The 15,967-nt window shown below is 39.8% G+C and overlaps 1 protein-coding gene across 4 annotated transcripts in view; it reads right to left on the bottom strand.

Annotated features, from left to right (window-relative positions):
- SLC25A40 (solute carrier family 25 member 40) overlaps window positions 1-15,967 on the bottom strand; it is a 129,992-nt gene that overhangs the window by 38,990 nt on the left and 75,035 nt on the right. The window contains exon 2 of one of the 4 annotated variants that reach the window (XM_058425115.1): window positions 3,151-3,272. The exons of the other annotated variants lie outside the window; for them this stretch is intronic. The gene's annotated coding sequence lies outside the window, so the exon portion shown is untranslated. The remainder of the gene's footprint in view (window positions 1-3,150; window positions 3,273-15,967) is intronic. 4 annotated transcript variants of the gene reach the window in all.

The following is a 15,967-nucleotide window of genomic DNA, read 5'->3' as shown; positions in this document are numbered from 1 at the left end:
GGGGAGGCCTCGCAATCATGGCAGAAGGTAAAAGGCACGTCTCACATGGCGGCAGAGAAGAGAACTTGTGCGGAGAAACTCCCCTTTATAGAACTATCAGACTTCGTGAGAGGTATTCACTATCACAAGAATAGGATGGGAAAGACTCACCCCCATGATTCAATTACCTCCCACCAGGTCTCTCCCACAATATGTGGGGACTGTGGAAGCTACAATTCAAGATGAGATCTGGGTGGGGATACAGCCAAACTGTAACACCTTCCCCTGGCCAATAAAGATGCAGTAGTATATACTGCGTCTTCTGTAGTATGTCCATTTATATCTTTTACCTACTTTGATGTTTAGGCATGTATACTTTCCTTACTGGTTTGAGAAATCCTTTATTCCATTTTTTAAAAAAATACTTAGGAATGCATGATATGGTTTGGTTGTCTCTCCACCCAAATCTCATCTTAAATTGTAGTTCCCATAATCCCCATGTGTCATGACAGGGACCCAGCGAGAGGTAATTTAATCATGGGGGTGGTTACCCTCATGATGTTCTTGTGATAGTGAGTTCTCACAAGATGTGATGGTTTTGTAACGGGCTTTTCCCCCTTTTGCTTGGCACTTCTTCTTGCTGCCACCATGTGAAGGACATGTGTGATTCCTCTTCCACTGTGATTGTAGGTTTCCTGAGGCCTCCCCAGCCACAATGAACTGTGAGTCAATTAAACAACTTTCCTTTATAAATAACCCAGTCTCAGGTATATCTGTATTAGCAGTGTGAGAATGGACTAAGACATTTATTTATTTTTATTGATACATACTAGATGTACATGTTTTGGGGGTACATGTGATAATCTGATACATTAATATATTGTGTCAAGATCAAATCAGGGTAATTGGGATATCCATCATTTTAAACATTTATCTTTTATTTATGTTAGGAACATTCGAATTATTATCTTCCAGTTATTTTGAAATGTACAACAGATTATTAAGTATGCTTACTCAACGATCAAACACTAGGTCTTATTTCTTCTAACTGAAAGTTGTACTCATTCATCAACCTCTCTTCCCAGTTTCCTTCCCCAAAACCTTCCTGGCCTCTGGTAATTACCAATCTACTATCTTCATGAGATCCACTTTTTTAGCTCCACATATGACTGAGAACATGTGATGTTTGTCTTTCTCTGTCTGGCTTATTTCAATTAACATAAGGATTTCTAGGACTTCTAGGTTCATCCATGTTGTCACAAGTGACAGAATTTCATTCTCTTTTCACAAATGTTCTGTAAATGTCGGTTAGGCCTGTGTAGTTTAACTTCAGTGTTTCCTTGTTGGTATTATGTCTGAATGATCTGTCCATTACTGAGAGTGTGCTACTGAAGCTCCCTACTAATACTGAATTGCAGTCTCTCTCCCTTTAGGACTATTTTAAACATTTAATTGGTATGTATTAGGCGCATCTATATTCAGGGTGGATGTGATAATTTAATACATTCATATAATTTATAAAGTCAAATCAGTGTACTTGGGATATCCAGCACCTTATTTATTTATGTTAGAAACATGTGAATTATTCTCTTCTAGCTATTTTGAAATACACAACAGATTAGTGTAAACTATATCTACCATACTGATGTATCAAAAAAACGTGGTCTTATTTATTTTACCAAACTGTTCCCTTTAGATCTATTAATGTTTGCTTAATATATTGGGGTGTTCCTGCATTGGTTAAATATTTATAATTGTTATATCATCTTGCTGAATTGACTCCTTCATCATTTTATAGTGACTTTGTCTCTTTTTACAGTCTTTGACTAGTAGCCTATTTTACATATGCATAGCTACTCCAGATCCTTTTTGGTTTCCACTCGCATAAATGAAATACCTTTCTCCATCCCTTCATTTTCAAATTCTGTCTTTATAGATTAAGTACGTTTCTTGTAGACAGCATATGGTTGGGTCTTGGTTTTCTTAATCCATTTAGCCATTCTGTGTCTTTAAGCTGAGAACTGAATCTATTTTTATTCTGTGTTAGTACTAATAAAAACTTACCACTGCCCTTTTGTTGTTTCTTTAATGGCTGTTTTCTAACTTGTCTCCTTTTCTTCCATTCTTACTGTTTTCCTTTGTGGCTAAGTGATTTTCTTTGTTAGTATGTTTTGATTTGTTGATTTTTTCTTTTCTTTTTTTGAGACAAGGTCCTGCCCTGGTGCCCAAACTGGAGTGCAGTGGCAGGATCACAGCTAACTGCAACCTCAAGCTGCTGGGCTCTGGCAATCCTATTGCCTTAGCCTCTTGAAGATCTAGGACTACAGGCACGAGCCACCACTACTGGTCTAACGCATTGCTTGTTATTTTTAGAGTATCTACAATAAGTTTTTCCATTGTGGTTAGCATGAATTTTAAGAATCATCTTGTAAATACAACAAATTACTTTTAAAAGATGAAAACTTATTTTAGATAATAAAGAAGAGAAACAAAGAGAAAACTAAAAAAAAAAACCTCTACACTTTAATTACATCCTCCACATATTTTGACTTTGTCTTAATTTACATATTTTTATATTCCTTATCTCTCAACAGGCTGCAGTAGCTATTACAGTTTTTGATAGATTTTTCTCTTATGCTTCATACCAGAGTTATGAGTGAATTGCACACCACACTTACAGCATTAGAATATTCTTGGGAGGCCAGGTGCGGTGGCTGAGGCCTGTAATCCCAGCACTTTGGGAGGCCAAGGCAGGCGGATCACTTAAGGCCACAAGTTTGAGACCTGCCTGGACAAGAGGGCGAAACCCCAACTCCGTTAATAAAAATAAAGATTAGCCAGGGGCAGTGGTGCATGCCTGTAGTTCCAGCTACTCAGGAGGCTGAGGCAGGAGAATTGCTTGAACCCGGGAGGCAGAGGTTGCAGTGACCCAAGATCACACCACTGCACTCCAGTTTGGGTGACACAGTGAGACTCCGTCTCTTTGGGGGCGGGGGGAAGCATATTCTTGGGGTCTGTGCACAGTGGTCCATGCCTGTAATCCCAGCAGTTTGGAATGCCAAGGCAGGTGGATTGCTTGAGCCCAGGAGTTCAAGACCAGCATAGGCAACATGGTGATACCCCATCTCTACAAAAAAAACACAGAAATTAGCCAGGTGTGGTGGCACACACCTGTAATTCCAGCTACTTGGGAGGCAGAGGTGGGAGGATCGCTTGAGCCCACAAAGCAGAGGTTTCGGTGAGCTGAGATCATGCCACTGCACTCCAGCCTGGGCGATAGAACAAAACCCTCTCTAGGAAAAAAAAAAAAAAAAAAAAAATGAATATTAATGGTCTGTGTACTTACTTTAACTGGCCAGTTTTGCACCTTCAAATGTTTTCTTTTCGCATGTTTTTTTCTTCCAGGTTAAACAATTCCCTTCAGCATTTCTTGGAAAATGGGTACGGTAGTGGTGAATCCTCCTAGCTTTTGTCTAGGAAAGACTTTTTCTGGCCTTCACATTTCAAGGGTATATTTGCTGGATACAGTATTCTTGGATGGCAGATTTTTTTCATTCAGCCCTTTAAAAATGTCATCTAACTCCTTCCTGGCCTGTATGGCTTCTGTTGAGAAGTCTGTTGCCAGACGAATTGGAGTTTGTTTACATGTTATTTGATTCTTTTCTTTTGCTGCTTTTAGAATCCTTTCTTTATCCTTGCCCTTTTAGAGTTTAATTATTATATGCTGTGGGAAAGACAGTTTCTGGGGTGCCAGTTGAGTTGGTCTCCCCTGCGTGAGACACTCATGGGAAGCCATGAGTGGCCTCTGAGGAGAAATGTCTCCTTATTGCCTTCATGTCTTTATGCCCCGAGAGCATAAGCACTGGGCGGCATTCCACAGGTTACTCAGGGAGATAACACTCCTTGAAGCAGTGAAGTATAATCAAACATCTTGGCTCCTCCTGAAACCCACTCCCACCTGTTTCAGTCCTGATAAGTTAAAGATCTTAAGTAGTTAAGACACACGCCTTTGCTCAAGAAAATTCACAGAAACCACGAATGACTCACAAGTTCCTTCACTGATTAATCCTTTTCCTTAACCCTTCCTATCCCTCCCATCTGCCCTAAGAACAAAGAGCTTGTAAACCAATAAATTGAGCGGAGCCCAAGGGCTCTGGGCCATGAGCAAGCCTCAGAGGCTCTGGTCCCCTGGACCCGCCTTTCAAGTGCTTATTCTGCCTCTTTCTAACTCCTTTGTCTCCACCAGACTTGGGGTACCCACTGGGTGGTGTGGGGCTGGTTTTCCCAACATATGCCTTAGGGAAATCTTATTTGGATCAAATCTGTTTGTTGTTCTCAGACCTTCCTATAACTGGATATTTATGTCTTTCTCAAGTTTGGGAAAGTTTTCTGTTATTATTTCTTTGAATAAGTTTTCTACCTCAACTCCCTCTTGAACATCAATAATTCTTAAGATTTGGTCTTTTGAAGTAATTTTCTGTATCTTGTAGGTAATCTTCATTCCTTTTCATTCTCCTCTGTGTGTTTTCAAATAGCCTGTCCTTTAAAAAGCTCACTGATTCTTTTCTCTGCTTGATCCATTCTGCTGTTCACAGCATCTAATCAAATTTTCAGTGGACAAATGTATTGCTGAGTTCCAGATTTCATTTTTAAAAACAATTTCAATCTGTTTAATTTCTTTGATAAATTTCTGAATTTTTTTTTGTTTTATCTTAGAGATCACTAAGTTTACTTAAAACTGTTATTTTAAATCCTTGGTTGGAGAGCTCATGTACTGTGTCTCTTTAGGATCAGTCACTGGAGTTTTGCTACGTCTTTTTGGGGAGGTCACTGTTCCTTATTTGTTATTTCCTATAGATTTATGTCCATATCTTTGCAATGAATAATTCATTTATTCCAGTCTTTTTGGTCTGGATTGTTTTGGTGTTTACTGGGCATGTTTGCTTAGACACTCTTCGTAATTTATCTGTTGAATATTGTTTCCCACTAGGTCACTGCCTCCTTTTTGGTACTAGATGGCACCTTAAGCACAGGATTGCCTAAGCTTCAGTAAGCAATCTAAATGCTGCCTGTCCTCAATAGGGGAAATCACAAAGAATGTATCACAGCAGTGTGAGAAGAATGGTTAGGCGTTTCTGCCTAGGGGATCTGTGGAACATACCTCTTACAGTGTGGTGCTGAACAGCCACTATGATTTGGCATCTCCTTTGGTTGAGTTATACAGCAGAGTTTGCAAGGTCAGGGATGGCGGTACCACCTCCCCACCTTTTACTCTGCCTGCGCTTAGCAATATTTCTATCTTCAGGCACTGCCAATGCTTCCAATGAGTTGAGGGAGGAAGAATTCTCCTGAAAGGGAACTCGAGATGATAGGGAAGCTGGTTGTCCACCTCAATCTCACAACTTTCAGCATAGAAACCATGAATTAAAGGGAACTATTCTGTGCACTTGGTGCCAGGAAGACTCGGAAGAAAAGTATCACAGATACTTTCCCTGTTTAGGTTAAACTCTCAAACTGTGTTTTTCCTCTGCTCTCACACCAGAAGAATCAAGAAAGAATTATCTGACCAAATGTTTGGGGGTGAGGAGTTCCCCCTACCTATATGCAGTGGACCCTGCCACCTGGATATCCTCCAATTTAATTCTGATACTACCTACCTGGAAATAAGAATCTGATCCCACAGGTTGAGGGCTGTCTCCAAGACTGCCTCCCCACCTTCAGTCACAAGTCCATGCCTCCAGAACTTCTGACTAATCAGATTCGAGTTGGGGTTCCCACAACTCCCTCTCTGGGTTTGAACAATTTACTAGAGTGGCTTACAGAACTCAGCAAAACAGGTATTGCAAAGGAAACAGGTGAAGAAATGTACAGGGCAAGGTATAGAGGAAGGAGGTGGTGCTTCCATTCCCTTCCTGGGCATGCCACCCTGCAGGAACCTCAACATATTCAGATATCCAGAAGCTCTCTGAACCCTGTCCTCTCAGGTTTTGATGAAGGCTTCATGATGTAGGCCTACTTAATTAAACCACTGGTCATTAGTGATCAACTTGACCTTCAGCTCCTCTCCTCTCCCCGAAGGTTTCAGGGTACAGCTGTAAGTCCCAAACTTCTAATCATGCCTTCATTTTTCTGGTGACCAACCCTACCCTAAAGCTATCAGTCAGTATCAGCATACAAAAATATACGACTTTGGAGATTCTAAGGATTTTAGGAGTTGTACATCAGGAAATGGAGATGAAAGCCAAATATATATTTCACAATATCAGACCATCTGCTTAGAGTTTTTTCATTTATCTGTGGCTCTGAAAGCTGCCTCATCCTATTTGAGTTCTGGGATATTGCTGGTGGTAATCTTGGCACTGTATATTTGTTTTCAATTTTCTGTTTTTTTTTTTTTTTTTTTTTTGAGACGGAGTCTCGCTCTGTCACCCAGGCTGGAGTGCAGTGGCGCAGTCTCGGCTCACTGCAAGCTCCGCCTCCCGGGTTCACGCCATTCTCCTGCCTCAGCCTCTCCGAGTAGCTGGGACTACAGGCGCCCGCCACCACGCCCGGCTAATTTTTTGTATTTTTAGTAGAGACGGGGTTTCACTGTGGTCTCGATCTCCCGACCTCGTGATCCGCCCGCCTCGGCCTCCCAAAGTGCTGGGATTACAAGCGTGAGCCACCGCGCCCGGCCTTCAATTTTCTGTTAAAGAGAAATTTTGGAATTGAAAACTCTCCCCTCTGGCTGGATGTGGTGGCTCATGCCTGTATTCCTAGCACTTTGCAGGGATGAGTGAGGCAAATTGCTTGACCTCAGGAGTTTCAGACCAACCTGGGCAATGTGGTGAAACTCCACCTCTAGAAAAAAATACAAAAAATGAGCTAGGTGTAGTGGTGTGCACCTCTAGTCCCAGCTACATGGGGGGCTGAGATGGGAGGATCACTTGAGCCCAGGAGGTCAAGGCTGCAGTGAGCTATATCATGCCACTGCATGCCAGCCTGGGTGTCAAAGTGACAAAGTGAGACCTTGTTCCAAAAAAAAAAAAAAAAACCCAAAAAAACCTCTCCCCTTTATTCTATTCCAGTTTGTACCCCCTTTTTTTCTGGTTTCTTTTACTCACTAATTATTCTGAAACTCATTCATTTTATTACATGAATTGATACTTGGTTCCTTTCCACTTCTGAATACTATTCCATTACATAAATATACTACAATTGATCCATGTATCTGTTGATGAAAATCTGGGTTGTTTCAACTTGGGGGCTATTACAAATAAAGCAACTATGATTATCTGTTTAAATCTTGAATAAATACATAAGTAGAATAGCTGGATCAAATGGTAAATGTATGTTTAACATTTAAAGAAATTCAGAAAATGTTTTCTGAAGCAGTTGAACCATTTTACACACTCACCAGCACTATATGCAAGTTGCAGTTGCTTCACATCCTTAACAACACTTGGTATAGTCAGTTTTAACATTTTATTCCTTTGAATATATGAATCGTGAAATCTCATTGTGGTATTACTTTGCATTTTTCTAAGGAATTGTTATGTTATGCATCTTTTCATGTCTTCAGTTCCCATCTAATATATCTTCTTCGGAGAAATAGCTATTTAGATCCTTTGGTCATTTTTATATTGGGTCATCTTCTTATCATTGAGTTATAATAGTTCTTTATATTTTTTGGGTACTAGATCCTTACCAGATACATAAGATGCAAAATAGCTTATTTTGTGGGCTGTCTTTTCACTTTCTTCATAGTGTTCTTCAACATACAAAAGTTTTAAGTTTAGACAAAGCTCAATATGCCTATTTTTTCTGTTGTTGGCCTTCTGAAGCAAAGGACAAAAACGATAAAATGTCACTTTCAAGATTAACTTATAAAAGACTGTGATGTCCACTAAAGCATACTCTGCTTTCTTCACTAGCTTTATCTGATGATGATAAGGACAAGAGGCAGATAAATTCTGGGCAGAAGAGGGCAGATCCCCAGTGAGGACCCCACCCTCAAGCCTGGAACTGCAGCCCAAAGTGAGAACTTAGATCCCCATCTTCCCACTTGAATGCTGCCTTTTCCAAAACTACCTATGGCATGCCCCACCCCCATCCTATGCCCATAAAAACTGCAGGCTCAGCCAGCACAGGGAAGAGAAGCAGCAGCTGGATGTCTGACAGAAGCAGCTTGACTTCAGAGTGATGGCTTGATGGTGTAGCTTTGGAGATGAGTCTGGCTGGGGACGGCTGGACCTCAGGGTAAGATTACCTTCCTGCTCCAACCCCTTTTCAGCTCCTTCTTGCTGAGAGCCACTTTCATCAGCAATAAAACCCCCTGCATTTACCATATTGAAGTCGTTCATGTGACATTTTTCCTGGATGCCAGACAAGAACTCAGGTGCCACAAATGAGCATGTAAAAAGGCCATCACACTGACCCTCCTAAGCTGCTAACACTTAAGCTGTCCGTGGATGGCAAAACTGAAAGGGCACTGTATCATTTCCTCTGGGGCTTCAGGGGTCACAGGCACCCCTCTCCTAGATGCTGCCATGCAGCTGATACAGAGTTTGCTCTTGCTGGTGCCCAAAAGCACTCGCCCCAGCTCTTGCACCCACTCACTTGCACTCCCCATCATGTGAGGGGTGGAACAGCAAGTGAGTAAAGTCTGCCCCTGCCAGTGCTCATACACTCCAGTTCCCATGCATGAAGGGGTCAGGGAAATACCGTGATTCAATGATACAGGGTGTCATGCTGTGAACTGCCCTATGTGGAGGCCATTCGGGCAACAAAAACAGCCTCCAGATAATAGCATTGAACTGAGGCCCTTCAGACCAACAAGCCAAAGGAAAGTGAATCTTGCCAACAACCCCTAGTGAGCTTTAAATTAGATCCCTCCCTGGTTGAGCCTTGAGATAAATGCAACCTCAGCCAACACCTTCACTGCACTGTCCTGAGAGATCCTGAGCTTACTTAACTAAGCTGCATCCAGATTCCTGACACACAAAAACTGTGAGATAATAAAGGTTAGTTATTTTAAGATAACTACGTTTTGGAATAATTTGTTATACAGCAACAGATAGTATCTATTGAGATGAACATATGGTTTTTCCTTTTTGGTCTGGTTACATGGTGATTTACACTGCTTGATTCCTGGAATAAACCTCCATTTACTCATGATGTTTTATCCTTTGTATATAGAATTGGTTTTCATTTGTTAAATTTTTGCTAAGAATTTAACCATCTATGTTTATTAGGGATGCTGATCCATAATTTTTTGTATCATCTTTGCCTTTCTTCAAATGCACATGTGAGAGAATTCACCAGTGAAGCTATCCAGGCCTGGAGTTTTCTTTAGTAGATATATTTAGGTTATTTCTTCTCCTGTAAGCTTTGACAGTTAGTGTATTTCAAGTAATTTGTTCATTTCATTTAAGTTGTTGAATTTATCAGCATAAGGTTGTTCATAATATTGCTTTGTTGTCATTTTAACATCCATTGGTTCTGTAGTTGTGTACCTTTCACTAATTTATTAAAGATCTTAATAAATGAAGAAATACTACCATTTCATAGACTGGAAGAATAAATGCTATAAAGATAAAAATTCTTCCAAATTTATCTATAGATTCACAGGAATCATAACCAAAATTCCAAATCTTCTTACTTTTGTGGGTTTGACAAACTATTTTCCAAAACTTACATGGAAGTAGAAAATGGCAAGAATTACCTAAAGTTTTGAGATGTAGCTAAAGCAGCATTTACAATGAAATTTATAGCATTACATGCTTGTATTAGAGAAGGCCTAAAATTAATGATCTAAGCTAAAAAAAAGAACAAATTAGAACCAAAAGAAGAAGAAAGAAATGAAAATAAAAATCAATAAAATTGAAAGCTGAAAAACAATAGGAAAAAAAATAAAGGCTGGTCCCTTGAGGCAAAAAAATAAAAATAAAAAATAAATAAATAAATAAACGTCCAGTCAGATGATAGAGGAAGAAGAAAACCTTTGACAACATCCCACACCCACCATGACTGAAAGGCTTGAGCAAGCCTTTCAATCCCTTTCAATGAAAGGGAAATTCCTCAGTTTGATAAGAACCATTTACTACTCTCGTCATGTCTATTCAACAAAGTACTGAAGAATTTACCCAGTACAATAAAGCAAGATTATTAAATGCAGGCTGGGCACAGTGGCTCAGCTTGTAATCCTAGCACTTTGAGAGGTCGAGGTGGGCGGATCACCTGAGGTCAGGAGTTCAAGACCAGCCTGGTCAACGCAGTGAAACCCTGTCTCTACTGAAAATACAAAAATTAGCTGGGCTTGGTGGCAGGCGCTTGTAATTTCAGCTACTCAGGAGGCTGAGGCAAGAGAACCGCTTGAACCCGAGAGGTGGAGGTTGCAGTGAGCCAGGTCATGCCACTGCACTCCAGCCTGGGTGACAGAACTAGACTCTGTCTCAAATAAAAAAAAAAAAGAAATTAAATGCATACAAAAAAGAACACAGTGTCTAGCTAGTCAAGACAAAATGTAGAAAAACCCTAAGAATCTACAAAATTTAAAAAGCCACTTAGAAGTAATAACTTAGTTTAGAAGGACTGCAAGATAAGGTAATATACAAAAGTGTATTCCTATATATTAGCAACAAAGTTATTTGAAACAATGTGTCAGACAGCTCCAAAAATGTGAAATACTTAGGTATAAATCTATGCACAATATGTACAAGTTTTGTACGATGAGAACTAAAAGACACTAATAAATCAAAGAAGCCCTAAGTAAATGAGAAATATTCCATATTCATAGATTGCAAGACTCAAAATTATAAGGTCATCTGTTCTACCCCAACAGATACACAGATTCATAGCAATTCTGAATAAAACCCTAGCACAACATTTCATAGAAATTGACAAGTTAATTCTAAAATTCATATAGAAAGGCAAAGAAACCAGAATAACCAAAATGATTTTGAAAAGGAATAACAAAGTTGGAAGCCTCACACTACCTGATTTCTTGACTTAATGTAAAGCTACAGTAGTTAAGATACCGTGGTAATGAAGAAAGAACAGGCATATTGATCAATGGAATGGAACAGAGGGTAAAAACAAAATACACCCACATATATATGATCAAATTATTTGTGACCATGGCAAAAAGACCATTAAATAGAGAAAGAATGGCCTTTTTCAATAAATTGTGCTGGAATAATTAGATGTAAAAAGAATCTCCATCTATAACATCATACTTGATACAAAAGCTAACTCAAAATGGATGTAGACCTAACTGTAAAACCTCTAAGTACAAGTATAAAATTTTAACAAGTGGCCGGGCGCAGTGGCTCACGCCTGTAATCCCAGCACTTTGGGAGGCCGAGGCGGGCGGATCATGAGGTCAGGAGATCGAGACCATCCTGGCTAACACGGTGAAACCCCATCTCTACTAAAAAAATACAAAAAAATTAGCCAGGCGAGGTGGCGGGCACCTGTAGTCCCAGCTACACGGGAGGCTGAGGCAGGAGAATGGCGTGAACCCCGGGGGGCGGAGCCTGTAGAGAGCCGAGATCGCGCCACTGAACTCCAGCCTGGGTGAAAGAGTGAGACTCTGTCTCAAAAAAATAAAAAAATAAAAATAAAATAAAATAAAATTTTAACAAGTGAACATAAGTATGTTTATGACCTTGGATTAAATGCAATTACTTAGATATGACACCAAAGGCATAATCCATAAAAGAAAAAGAGTATAAATTATGTATCATCAAATTTAAGAACTCTCGGTCTTTGAAAGATACTGGTAAGAAAATTTAAAACAAACAAAAAACAATCCATAGACTGGAAGAAAATTTTCATATATCACATATCTGATAAAGGACTTATATCCAGAACACATAAATAACTCTCAAAACTCAATAAGAAAATGAATAACCCAATTTTTTTGTGTGTGTGAGTGAGACAGAGTCTTGTTCTGTTACCCAGGTTGGAGTATGGTGCTGCAGTCTCGGCTCACTGCAACCTCCACCTCCTGGGTTCAAGAGATTCTCCTGCCTTAGCTTCCAGAGTAGCTGGGATTACAGGCACCTGCCATTACACCTGCCTAATTTTTGTATTTGTAGGAGAGATGAGGTTTCGCCATGTTGGCCAGGATGTTCCGAACTCCTGACCTCCGGTGATCCACCTGCCTCAACCTCCCAAAATGCTGGGATTACAGGCACGAGCCACCACACCTGGCCAAATAACTCATTTTTTTAAATAGGCAAAGATACACCAAACAAGAAGATGAAATGATGCTCCACATCGTTAGTCATCATGGAAATCAAACTAAACCATAATAAGATACCATGACATAATTATTAGAATGGCTTTAAAAAATGTTGACGATATCAAGTGCCAGCAAAGATGCAAAGCACCTAGACAACTCTCAAAAATTGTTAGTAGAAATGTAGAATACTGTAACTACTTAGGAAAACATTTTGCCAGTTTCTTATATGTGTATAAGGTTGATCAAATAAGTAAATGTATAGCAAATAATAACAGCCAGGTTTATCACTGTCACAGAATGAAGATACAAATAAAGAAAACAAGAAAGCTAGAAGAAACCCTGTCCTATGATGTTGGATTTGAATCAAAGCTATCATAACAAACTCATAGCTTTAAAATGCATATACACAAACAGACAAAAACAGAAATAATTACAAATCTACATAAATGCATGAGTTAGTATACATATAAATATTTCTAAGCTCTGTCTGCTGAAGAAGTATAGAACCAATGATATCCCAGTAGCAACAACTCAGTAGTAATAAATATACCTATTATCCAGATCATAATCTTTAATTCTCCAATAAAAGGAACCAGTGATGCTTGCAGAAGTGGTTGTTTCCAAGGCCTAGGGTGGGGAAAATACAAAATGAAACTGCCATGGTGGTAAAAAATAAGAAAATGATTTAAAAGGATGAGCACAGTGGTAAGAAGACATATTGAAGGGCAAAGAAGCCAAACTGAAAGAGTTCCCAAAGGCCAAAGTTAGAACAATTTGAGCAACGAAACACAAAATAATTGTTCTGGATTATAACTAACGGCATAAAATAAATATCCATCAGTAGATATTTATATAAACAATTGCATAAAGAGATGGAGATGAGTGATAGTTCTTCCTTACAAAAGCATTCCTATTCATGAATTCTACATTAATGAGGAACGAGGAAAGTAAAAAAATCACCATTAGAACATCAGGGTAATAAGCACTGTAAAAACACGGTAATAAGAATCCACCAATAGATGCTAAAATTATTGAGGAGAAACAGGATATTTGCATAGTCTCGAAGTATCTTCTTTAAGATACTTATTAATTACAAATATAAAAATAGTACTTTAACAGTAAAGAACTCTGCAGACACGAGACATTACCTTAACCAAGTGGTTAAGGTTAATATCATCAATAATAAGAAATGTAAATATCATGTACCCCGTCACAATGTATTAAGATTTTTTTGTGATATTCTTGCCAAAAATGCATACTCTCCATCTAATCATGAAGATACATCCGACAAAACCAAATTAAATGACATACTACAAAATAACTGACTAGTATTCTTCAAGGTCATGGTACACAAAGACTGAGGAACCATCACAAATTAAAGGCAGAAGAGACATGAAACTAAGTATAATGTGGGATCCTGGAGTAGATCCTAGAATAGAAAAATGACATCAGTGGGAAAAACTCATAAAATATGAATAAAATTGGTAATGTGGCTTAGGAAAAAGTCTTGTACCAATGTTAATTTATTACTTTGATGTACTGTAGTTTGAAAAATGTTAACATTAAGAGAATAAAAGTGGCCAGGCGCGGTGGCTCACGCTTGTAATCCCAGCACTTTGGGAGGCCGAGGCGGGTGGATCACGAGGTCAGGAGATCGAGACCACGGTGAAACCCCGTCTCTACTAAAAATACAAAAAATTAGCTGGGCGTGGTGGCGGGCGCCTGTAGCCCCAGCTACTAGGAGAGGCTGAGGCAGGAGAATGGCATGAACCCGGGAGGTGGAGCTTGCAGTGAGCCGAGACTGCGCCACTGCACTCCAGCCTGGGCGACAGAGCGAGACTCTGTCTCAAAAAAAAAAAAAAAAAAAAAGAGAATAAAAGTGAAAGAAAAATGTTTAAGTAGACTTATCATATAACACCCTCAATCCAATGTACTTACACAAGTAAAATGAGACATCTACATTTATATAAAAACTTGTACACAAATAGTTGTAAGATCTTTCTTCATGAATTTCCCCAAACTAGAATCTACTCTAACATCTCTCAACTGGGAAATGGGTAAACAAATTTTTGTATGCATAAAATATAGCACTACTCCACAATAAAAAGGAAGAAAGTATTGATACATCCAACAACAGGGATGAATCTCAAATAAATTATCCTATGTAAAAGAAACCTGACTAAAAGGCATTGTTTCATTTAACTGGCATTATTGCAAAGGCAAAATAATAAAACAGATTGGATTGCCAAGGGATTGGAAGTGGAGAAGAAGAGGAAAAGACTAACAGTCACGGAGAAGTGAAAGAACTGTTGTGAATCTTGATTCTGATGATTACACTATGTTTGTCAAAACTCATAGGTATATGTACTAATAGGGGCAAGACTGATTATATGTGTACCACCTTTAAAAAGATGGCATTACAGGCCAGGCATGGTGGCTCGCATCTGTAATCTCAGCACTTTGGGAGGCCGAGGCAGGTGGATCATGAGGTTAGGAGTTTGAGACCAGCCTGACCAACATGGTGAAATCCCGTCTCTAATAAAAATACAAAAATCAGCCAGGTGTGGGCTGGGCACGGTGGCTCATGCCTGTAATCTCAGCATTTTGGGAGGCCGAGGCGCAGATCACGAGGTCAGGAGATCGAGACCATCCTGGCTAATATGGTGAAACCCCGTCTCTACTAAAAATACAAAAAAATTAGCCGAGCGTGGAGGCGGGCACCTGTAGTCCCAGCTACTTGGGAGGCTGAGGAAGGAGAATGGCTTGAATCCGGGAGGCAGAGCTTGCAGTGAGACGCAATAGTGCCACTGCACTCCAGCCTGGGCGACAGAGCGAGACTCCGTCTCAAAAAAAAAAAAAAAAAAATTAGCCAGGTGTGGTGGCGCATGTCTGTAATCCCAGCTACTCAGGAGGCTGGGGCAGGAGAATTGCTTGAACCCTGGAGGCGGAGGTTGCAGGGAGCCAAGACTGCGCCGCTGCACTCCAGCCTGGGTGACAGAGTGAGACTCTGTCTCAAAAAAAAAAAAAAAAAGATAGCATTACAGCCTGAGCAACATAGGGAGACTCTGTCTCTGCCAAAAGTTTTTAAAAATTAGCCACGCATGGTGATGCATGCCTGTAGTCCCAGGTACTAAGAAGGCTGAGGTGGGAGGATCGCTTGAGCCCAGGAGTTCAAGGCTGACTGTACCAATGCACTCCAGCCTGGACAAGAGAGTAAGACTCTGTCCAAAAAAAAAAAAAAAAAAGTAGCATTAAAAGAAGACAATGTAAACTAATTGTGGTTTTTGCCATTACTTTTAATGGCATTACTTTTAATGAGCAGCCTGAATTCCCAAGGTGATTCCTGGTGCCAGAGGAGCAGAGTGAACATTGTTCTCAAAGATTTGTTATTGTCTGTTTTTACTTGTCTGGTGGTTGCCTAAAGACCAGTGAAAGGGACTTGCCTTTATTTCACTAAACTCAGAACTCCACAAGGCTATAAAGGCAACTCCCAGGGGATGTTTGTCAAAAACACTTAAAGGCAAATTTATCAGTTGTGGCTACCTGGAACAAGGGATAAAAATTGGTGAAAACAAAAGACACAAGAGCTTAGGAGAAAAAGCTGGGTAATGAAGATGTTTTGTGAAATAAGCTCCCACATATCTCTGGGTCTCTAGAAGGCCACATCCATGCTTAGAAAGGAGCACATGCACCGAGAATACCCAAGAAGGCATTAAGCTCTAACCCATGGTTGACCTCCAGGCTCTGCACAAACAGAAGTAA

Source organism: Hylobates moloch, unplaced genomic scaffold (genome assembly GCF_009828535.3).
Source record: "Hylobates moloch isolate HMO894 unplaced genomic scaffold, HMol_V3 SCAFFOLD_1, whole genome shotgun sequence".
Taxonomy (NCBI): Eukaryota; Metazoa; Chordata; class Mammalia; order Primates; family Hylobatidae; genus Hylobates; species Hylobates moloch.
Note: the sequence above shows the minus strand (reverse complement) of the source record. Positions and strands in the feature narration are given on the sequence as shown.